Raw genomic sequence first — 11221 nt, 5'->3', positions numbered from 1 at the left:
GGTCTTGGTCTAGTGGTAAGGGAATTCCGGTTGGAGTTTGTACCATGAGTTCGATTTCTTTTGGTTTTAGTCACCTATTGACGTTGTCTTAAGTGCAAAAAAAAAATAGATTTCTACTGGCCTCTAAATCACATTATGGTTATTAAAAAAAAGAGTATTTAGGATGTGTATACACACAAAAAGTCAATATTAACTAAGTACCCCAACACTTCTTTTTGCACTGTTGACTTTTTAATAATCCGATATTACCCTTACCCACATTCTTCTTTCTCTCTCTCTTCCGTGTCCTTTTGAACTTTGTAGCTATATCTCATCTCTTTTTATATCTTTACATATATCTTTTTGTATTTCTTCTTCAATTCTGCTGGTTTTTTTCTCGATCGTAAATAATATTTCTTCCACTACTACATGTCACCTCCCCTACGTTGGCGCTCCGACGGGTTGCTTGAATTCGAACATGATATGGAGGTTTTAAAGGGATTCAATGGCACATAGATACTAGAAAGATTCGTCCAATTCATGAGTGTATTGTCAAAGATAGTGTGGTTCCTCACGTGATTGATAATGATGAATCAAAACTCATTTATTTCAATTGAGAGTAGTTGTACCCAATCTGTGTGGCAATCTATGTTGACATTAACTGATAATTTTTTGATTAAAGACTACACATAAAGTATTGTAAGTTGATACATATTAGTTAGCTGTTACAAAGCTGGTTGTCGCTTTTTAAAATGGCTGATAAAATGTTAACAATAGATATCATTAACTTATACATAGTTTGTTAGATGGTAAGAAAGAGGTTAACATGCTAACTTAATCATTATTTGTGTAACTCTAATATTCTTAACGGCTAACAATAATTATATCACATACAATCAAACATTTACATCTAGCTTTATGTTTTACATGATAAATAACATATTAGTTTGATATAAAATAATTAATATTCACTTTTATGTATTTAATTTTGCGTATCTTAAACATTTTATATCGGTTAACTAAAGAATTATAGGTCATTGTCTTTTGTTACTTGATAAATATAGTTCTCTAATAAATGAGTTATCCACTAATAATTAATATAACATTTAATAGTAAAGTTTAGCATTGAACAATATTTGTTAACGTACTAGTATTTCTGATTCAGTTTCATAAATGTATGGTGTGTTTCTCTTCTTGCAACGAGCTGGGGATTACGATTCGCTAAGATCATGCAATATATTAGTCATCAATTGACGTTTATTTCCAAAATCGTAATTGGGGGAATTCATAAATTTGGAAAAAAAAATCCCTTAGCTCGTTTGAAATCGATGTTCAATAGCTCGTTTGAAATCGTAATTGGAGGAGGTCGATGTAGGGCTGGGGTCAAAACACACTGATAACGACGGTTGAAAGATTTCGTGTAACTTCTCCGACGGAGTTAATAACGGTTGAAAGATTCGGATATAATATTGGTTCATGCAGATTTGACGAGAGGCTATTGAAATCAATGATGGAGGGGAAAAGAAATTGTGAGAGTAAAAGTTTGTCGGCGATGTTGAAAAATAACAAAAATGAAGAGGTAAACTCTTTCTTATGTATTAAAGCAAGAATGGCAAAACAGTCAGTTAAAGTTGATTTTGCTACAGGAATTTCTATTTTACAGCATGTTAGGGTACTTTCTTAATTTTGACTCTTATGATGTATATTCAGCAAATTGACTCTAAAAAAAAAGGTCGAGTGCATTCTTAAGAATCATCAGACGCTAGGAGAAGAAGAAGACGAATAAAGAAAGAAGTGTACTGTGTGAGCAAAAAAACAATGCAAGATTTTTTGTATCATGGAATTCTGGAAATTTTTGTCGCATAGGACAAAGTCACAAAACTAACACAAGACCAACACGCAGATCTATGATCAACAGCAGAACATATATAGGTTCATACTATATTCAGAAAATTCACTTATACAACTTATTTCGAGAGAGAGAGAGAGATAGAGAATATTATTTAAGAGAGATAGAGAATATTATATACTCACTTATACAACTTATTTCGAGAGAGATAGAGAATATTAGCTTACAAAAAGAAAAGAGAGAGAATATTATATTCAGAAAATTCACTATTTTCCCGTTTCTCTGTATTCATCTTGTCGAAACTGCTAATCGGATTCGACATAAATAGCAATAGTCGTTGAATTTGAGGCAACTTCAAATATTTTCATAAACCCTTTTATAAATAATGTGATTTTATTTATTTTAGTGATATTAAATTAACACCTTACAAGAGGATACAAAAAGCATTCATATAGACTTTTGGTACTATCATATTTTGCGATTTTTAATAGCAACAATAACTTAGAGCACCTACAGCGAGAATATAACAAAAAGTTTTTACCAAATATAAAATAAATAAAAAAAAGAAAGAAAAATGTAGATATATGAAAAGACTACCTCAAATGAAAAACTCAACAATTTTCTTAGACATTCATTCATCTCCATTTGTCACAAAATTGACTTAGAACATCTTCATTCATAGGTCTATAAGAGCATACTAGATTTTGACCCGCGCTTCAAAAACACGGGTTTTTTTCGGTTAATAATATTGTTTGATATGAATTATTATTTTGGTTTTGATGTTTTGAAGTATATTATTAAGTTATAAAGTGTTATTATATCGAAAAAGTAAAAGAATTTTAGTTTAAAATTATATAATTATCAAATAGTTTATTTTAGATTTTATATGTGTATTCTTATGTTACAACGTCATCGTTGCATTTTGTGTATATTTTTTAAGAGTTATATTTGTTGAGTTGATGAGACAAAAAATTTACTTGGCAGATTTTGGGCAAATCTAATAATATATATATTGTAGAATTTTTAATAGTTTTAGCAGTGTTTTCATACCCGAACCAAACCTACAGTCTCAGAAGTAAATAAGGTGATTCATATAAATCTGGTCTGAATTTTGTTAAAACCTTATATATAAAAATCTGATAAAAATCGGTAAAAACGTAAAAAAACTATCATTAACCCGCTATCCAATATTGGTTGACCCGATAAAATCCCATATAAATTGGATGATATTTTTTCAAAACTCAATTCAAACTTTTGAATCAAGCTTTGAATCACGGGGTTAATACTTTTCAAAAGAGAAAAAACTTGTTTAACTTAGGTATTCCAAACCTCGTGAAGAGTTTATACCAATATCAATGTGTTTAGTATATAATATATGATTGAATAACCCGCGGAAACCTGCAAGCTTGAAACTCAAATAATATAAATATTAATTCTGGACCTAATTATATTTGTAAATTTATTTTGTTATTTAAATTGAATTACATAAGTGGACTTGTATCTGAGCATCTTTTATACTAAACATTATTTGTTGCCCAAAAAAAAATACTAATCATTATTTTGGATTTTAGTAATTGTGCTTCATAAGTAAAAATCAAGTCAACTTATTTTTTTTATAAAAAAAAGAGAGAATATGGAGCAATATTTTCTAAATTATTTGTATTTTTTAATTTTCCATAATATAGTTAAAGTTAGTGGTTGTATATGAATTATAGTAAAAACTCAATTAAATAAGTTGGCCCAGATAATTTTTAACTAACTTCATATGCAGTTTTTCAAATTTGTTCAGTACTTATATGTTAATATCGTTTTTTATGAACTGAAAATAATATAATATACTACTAAGTTTGATCGGTTCTATAGTAAAACATGATTTTGTGATAATTATTTTTCATACTTCATTAACTCATTTTTTAAAATACATGTATTACTTACCAGACTATTTTAATTCAAATGGCATGTATTATTTAATGGTGATATGTATCATACCATTCATTTTATATACATATGAATTTAATAATTAAAATAAACATTGTATAATATATATATATGGTCACACATACATAATAGATTAGTCTATGGATCCACGAATTTATATATTATTGCATCAAAAAAATGTTGGTTAGTAAATCGTATATGGGAAATCAATAACTAAATGGAGAAATTTATAATTAAGGGATGAGATTTATAGAAGGTAATATAGTAGTTACCATAAATATAGGAATGGCACACTTATAATATCTAAAGAAAATCAGAAAAATTTATGAAAATATATTGTTATGAGAAATTTAAGTAGGACCATGAAATTATTAACTCTTAGGAAATAGTCCAAACAACCTTGTATAAGTAGATTTTTCAAGACTGCTTCCCTTTTAGTATAATAGATTATCGGTGAGTGTCTTTCCAAGGGTATGTTAATTCATAAGTTGTATATAAATTAGATAGAAATTAAATTTTAAACTACAAAATCAGTACAGACCAATCAATAAGTAACACATGTAAGAAGAGTGTCCTAATTATTTTTTTTGAGGTTCAGAAGTTTCTTTGTTTCCACTGTTTCCAAATTTTTGTATTTTTTTAATATTTGGAACATGTGTTAAATACCCCGTTGGGGTTGCCTTAAGAGTTTCTTATAATTAAATTAAAAGAAAAATTAAATAAAACATAGAAAAATGAAGAGAGATGAGAGATGAGAGAGAAGTCTTTCAAATGAGTGAATAAAAAAATTGTGAGACTCATGTGCAACTTATCATTTTTCCATTTATTTATTTTACTTTAAATTTAATTGTAATTTAAATTATATTATTATCATATTAGAGTATCTATCCAATGTAGATGCTTTTAGCTTTTCTGTTTTAATTTTAATTAAATAAAATTTTAGTTAGATATATATGAAATTTTTAAATAATCACATTATTATATATGTAAAATTAGATCTTTTTCTTTTGATTAATTAAAGTATGCTTATTTGAGAATGAGTGGTAGCATAATGAGTGGCAATCTCCAAGAGATTGTGGAATCTGAGCCTTTTGGATCTGCTTTTGCAATAACCAACCCTCAAGTAAAGTGTTTCTTTCCCAAAATCATACCACTCTCTTTCCCATAATCCCATCCATTGCCACTAGAGTTAAAGAAATAAAGAAAACGTACACTCATTTCAATATATGCAAACGTGAGACAGAACATGGGCTACATATTTAGGAAATATACCAGATAATTGAAGTACAAAAATAGCAACTGCGTAAAAAATAAGATAAATAAAAGGAAAAGAGAAGCATATGTTGTTGATAAAAAAAAAAAAAAAAAAAAGAAGCATATGTTCAAGTCTTTTCCAAAAAAAAAAGAGAGCATATGTTCAAGTCTCGTTCTCTGCACAAATGCAGCTTTAGGCCCGAAGAGCATCTTTCTAATTTAACATTAACCACACGTCAGTGGTCAAGATGGTATAAGGCATTCTGTAAATCTCTAAGAGATCCGAATTTGAATTTGCTGTTAACTAAGATAAACACTGCGCATGGTTACCGAAGTTTTCACATTTTTTCCGAGAAAAAGGGTCATCCACTACTTTTTTTTCTAATTTAACATTATATCAGCAAAAAAAAAAAGTGTTCTTCTTTTTTAAAAACAAAATTATATCTCTTCTTTTTCTTCATTAAAATGAAAATTGAATGTACATTTTCATATTACTATGTATCCATTTCGCTCACCTTCCTCCACACCCCCCATATCATATTCTCACTATCTCCTTTGATTTAGCAAAATAACAATGGAAAAGATTAATTGTAATTTAGAGAGAAGCAAACAGAACTATTTACATTAGGTATCCAAATTCATAAATACACAATAGTTTTTTTGTGATATCAAAAGAAAATATATATTGCATATTCAAGAAACTGTGAAGTTGGACATTCATGATATAAATTACATACTAGATATTTCGTCCGCGCATGCAGGCATAAACATTTTATAGTTACTTATAGATATGCATTACTAATTAAAAAGCTACCATAATAAGTTATTATTTATGTTTCCATTTGAAATTTTCTATCTATTATAATTTTTTTTAAACACTTTGTAAATAAATCTTAAAAATCACTCAATATGTTCTTTTCAATCATATAAAATTATTAATTTTACTTTATTAATATTTAGTTATATGTTTTCAAGTATATTTTTGGATAACAACACACTATATATATATATATATATTATCTTTTTATTTTAAAATGTATTTTATATTTTGCATAATTTTTATTTATTGTGAGTTGGGCATTCATACTTTTGCATCCTATGTAATATAAATACATAATTTTTGAAATAATTTTCTTTTACTGCAATCACATAGCCAAAATATATAATTTCATGTTTTAAGCCAGTTCTTTTTTTTTCTTTCGACATTTCTATATTTTTTTGGTTGGGATAAAATCTCCTTGATTATTCAAACAATTTTTTTTTCTAATTACTAAAACGTGTTGGATATATGTTAATTTGTATGCTATTCGGAAGGAGAGAAAATAATTTACTGATCATAATAATTATGTCCACTCGGTTAGACTCAATATCATGTCTCATAGTAATTATTTACCAAGTGATTTGTACATGTTTCACCATTACAATCACTTAAAAAAATGATGACATGGCTAACAAAAAAAAATGACATGAATCTTTTAAAATTATGAAAAGACATAAAATTAATTAAGACATAATTTAGTTATAGAAATGAAAATATAAGGTAATAAATTTATAGGCAATACCATAGGTATAAACATAAGAAATAATTTAAATATTAGATAAAATTTATTATAAACTTGCAAAACGAACAAATGAATAATATTTTTTTTAAATGTAATTTGTTTATTAGAATTTTATATATTTTTATTGTTTCAAATTAGAATTGTAAATGGTACAAATGTATTTCTCTATTATATTTAAGTTTTATGAATAAATAATTTTGCATACCGCTCAGGTTTATGATTTTATTAAATATAATATATACATGGTATTATAATTCATTTTAAGATGTAAAATAATAAAATATAGATAAGCATATGTAAATAGTTTTTATAATATTTTTATTCTGTAAATAAAATTTCTGTGCAAACTAATTATGTTTTATATCTACAAATTTTTATCTACTATTACAAAAAATAGTTTTAAAATATATACTATTGCTTTAAAATAATTTTATCATTCATCTTAAATGATATCATATATATTATTTACCAATTGATTGTTTAAGTCAATAATCACTATATAAATATTCATCATTATAATACATCAATAAAAAAAAGATGTATAAGATAATTATTTCAGATATTTCAGAAAAACGAAATAAATTTTATTTACTTCAGAAAAAAAATGCCAGCGTAGATTAAAATTTCCATAAACTAAATAGAATCTTAACTACAAATGATTACTTTGTATTTTTTAAAAAATTGAATAAAATTAATATAGTAAAAATTAATGTAATACAATTTTTTAAAAGTTATTATATCTGTGCACGGCGCTGGAAAACATATAGTAGTTCAATAAATTGATTTGTCATATTTATCACCACTTGTGTTGGACCCCGGTTTCATTCAACTCCAAACCTAGTTCCAAATCTCAACTGAAATGCGACAAAGTTCATCATCAAAATCCAAGAAAGAAACATATGCCTACGAAGGTCAAGGTTCACCCGACCTAAGTAAATTTTTGGATTCATCAACTTGGTATCGAATTTTTTCCGTAAACTCTATTTTTAAGTGAATTTTAGGATTTATCAACTTGGTATCGAATTTTGTCAGCCAAACTCTTCAGCACAAAACACTTAGTGTGAGCAGTGTGGCGTCGAACTCAGCTCAACTAAGTCCTTTGGGCTTGGGCCACCTAAAGATGAGACCTGTTACAGACGCAAAGCGTGTAAGACGTTGGGCCTCAGGAGTTAAATGAAGAAGTCTATATCACGTGAAGACTTACGCTATAAAAAGAAGGCGCGTTGTAGAGAATCATTATCTCTTGAACAACCTGTAACAACCTTCTTCTTTGTGTAGAAAGCGATAGCGCCATTGTTGTGCGTTGTTCGAGCTTCTGTAACGAACCACTGGTGATAGTGAATTCTAGGCACCGATCCTGAAGGAGACGTACTTCGTCGATTGGCAGGGAATTCTAAAAAAAAATTTGTGTTATTTTTTTTTTCTAGGATTTTTCATTTTCGTATGTCGATGGAATCGCAAACCTAAAACAAACGAGAGATGATCTTACAGAGCGAGAGAAAACAATAGAAGAGAGATCGAGTTAGATTCAACCAAGTAGAATCGAGTTAAGGTTCTTTTACACTTATTATCACACTTTTTGGATTTCTTCGTATGTGGAACATCCTCACCATTTTACAACTCTTTTATTTTGATATTCAAGCCCAGTATTATATTTAAAAAAAAAACGATCTCTTCTTCTTTTTGTTTTGTCATTGTGAATATTCAATCTTACCAAACTACGCAAACCTCTACAAAATAAACATGATGTCTTATAGACTTATAGTATTTAAAGTCAATTGCGAAGTTGGACACTCATATATTTTTGCCGCCTATGTAATCTAGAGTTCTAGACAACATAATTCGAAATATATTTTTACTGCAATTAAAAGCTAAAAAAACTTAACATATTTTCTTGCTTTAAACTAAATCTTCTCTTATTTCCTCATTTTATACTCTTAAAAATGAAATCCTACTATATAAAAGGAGCTAAATCCTAGCTTCCTAAACCATGCCACATGGACAAAATAATCAGAACCAACCATTATGCCATGTCATTCTCGATTGGGCTTTAAAAAAAAAAAACCAACAATTAAAATGTGTGAAGAGTCACGGTTTAATCCGGTTCAACTCCAGTTACATCATAATAAAACAATGCATGCATTGATTGTTGATTATTAGGCTTCTAGCTACCACATCTTTGCCATCCTAAATCAAAATCGATTTCTACAACTTTAACTTGCCCCATACTTAATATTCTTATAGCTGGTGAACAATTTCATTTAGGAAATCGTTATATTTCATGCCAAAAGTGCCTACTGCATTCATTGAAATTTAAATAACATATATTCTACCATTAGGATCAAGAACTCTAATCTGAAGACCATATATTCATCCCCTCTCACTCTGAAAAAACTACCACCGCCAACCGTTCAAGATTTTGTGTAAGTCAATATTTGAAAGTCACAATTTTGTCAATTTCTTGGCGTAAGTGATATGTTTAAGAGTTGGATAGTTAAGTCCGTATGCGGTTGGGGATGTGGGGTTTGGCTCACCTTCCACTGTTTATTTTTAATTGTTTTAATAATAGATTCATATTGATAATCTGTGCGAACAAACGTATAAGATTTTAGTTGGTTAAGATTAAACATAGATCAAAAATCTTCCGTCTTTAGCGATTGGTCTCCGCCAATTTTTTTTGATTTAATATAATAGTTCCTGCCTGCTAAGCTACTACAATTGTAGTTCACATCTATCGGTCATATAAAATATTTAGTTTTTTTTTTTGGCTTTATAAGATTTTAGTTTGTAATTAATCTCATGGTTAGATTTTATCCATTGGGACCTTTTTCACTATGTTTTATTATCAAACCATTTCACTTTGCCTCACATTTAAATATTATTTCCTTTGTTTAAGGATCAATTGTTCCTTAATACCATGGTCAAACCAACCGCCAAAGATCCTCCGCTTATGGGAGGTATTTTGAATTTACAAGTACATTTTTGAATCAAAAACATTATTAGTATTGATATATTAATTTAATACTTTAATCCAAAACTCTAATAAAACAAATATAAAATACAAATTATGTTTTATATATATTTATTTTTTTATTTTTTTGACTATTTGCATCTTATTAAATTTGAAGCGCACAAAAAAAGAAAAGTTACATATTATTTGATAAGATTCCAAATATGTAAATGAAATGCTACGTTTTGATTTTTGTTTATTGCTACAAAACGTTTTAAAAACTTGGGAAAAGGTAAAAATACAGACGACATGACCGGCCACTCCTTTTCCCCCGGTTTGCAAGAATCTAATTGAGTTGCTTAATATTTGTTCCAAATTAATATATAGTCCCATCATAATCATAAATTAATAATCTATCTCTATATAATTTTATATAAGTACTAAATAAAGACATTATTATTCATTTTATAGTTACAAAACTCTAATAAAACAAATATAAACATTATTAGTAAAATATGTTTTTTATTTAAAAATACAAATTATGAAAGAAACCACAATTAGTTCTTAATAAAAAATCCATGCTCCCAACTATATCAACAGATTCGTCATCCACCCCTAGAAGACACATATAGGAATAATTAAATACTTTGGCAAAAAAAAAAAACATTTTTGTGATGAAGATTCTTAGATGATGATTGTTTTCTATACAAACATGTGACACCTCTTCACCATTGTTTTAATCCCAGGAAAACGTGTAGAAATCTTTTTTAACGTTGATTTATTACGATCTTACAGTTATGATATAGGAAAGATTACATAGACGATTCGACAACCGACAATACTACCTGCCTTATGAAGACCTGTGCCTAACTGCATCACCTGAGCCGTCCTATGAAGATCCACGCCTGGTCAGATTTACTTGCACCATGTTGAAGATCCCTTGCAAGCCTTTTCCTCTGTAGTCTGCATAATTGTTTAATAAACCGCTTTCTCCGGGACTTGAAACGTGGATTTCCTGTAATCTGCAATAAATTGCATAGTCTGGGATTCGAACCCCAGACCTGGGTGTAGAAGCCTTTAAACCTTAACCAATAGGCTACGGTGCTTCCACAAACGTGTAAGAATCTATTAACACAAATATTAACATACTTTAATTAAATATATAATCCGCACGAAGCGCGGACACCGGCTCTAGTCTTATTAAAATCACTTGGATTAAACTAATCAGAACATCATCGTAAGTAGTTATATGCTTTCGATTAAAAAATTAATTAAAAAACATGAAAAAGTATTTTGAGAATAAGAAAAGTCATCTAATGGTCTCGGAAATTCAAATCTGATGCCTTTTGATTATTCAGTCACATACCAACTAAACTATTAAAACCTCCCAATAAAAATATATTCTAATCTATACTACTTTATGTCCCATTAGACTAATTTTTTTCAAAATGGCAGTAATTTTTTATTCCTTTTTCATTTTTTTTTTATTTTTTTGTTCCTTTTCGTTTTTTTTTTATTTAAAAAAAAATCGATTTTTTTTTCAAAATATAAAAGTGAATATTCCCAAATATTTTGTTTCCATATTTTTAGGAACTGATTTCTTATCCGTAGAATACAACTAATATGTAGAAATCGGTTTTTACAGTTTTTTAGAATTATAGTAATGTTTAGATTTTGATTTCAACATGT

At 28.1% G+C, this 11221-nt stretch overlaps 1 protein-coding gene across 1 annotated transcript in view; it reads right to left on the bottom strand.

Annotated features, from left to right (window-relative positions):
* LOC103863213 overlaps positions 1 to 11221 on the bottom strand; it is a 743758-nt gene that overhangs the window by 439371 nt on the left and 293166 nt on the right. The gene's annotated exons all lie outside the window — the stretch shown is intronic.

This window comes from Brassica rapa, chromosome A04 (genome assembly GCF_000309985.2).
Source record: "Brassica rapa cultivar Chiifu-401-42 chromosome A04, CAAS_Brap_v3.01, whole genome shotgun sequence".
NCBI classification, from domain to species: Eukaryota; Viridiplantae; Streptophyta; class Magnoliopsida; order Brassicales; family Brassicaceae; genus Brassica; species Brassica rapa.
Note: the sequence above shows the minus strand (reverse complement) of the source record. Positions and strands in the feature narration are given on the sequence as shown.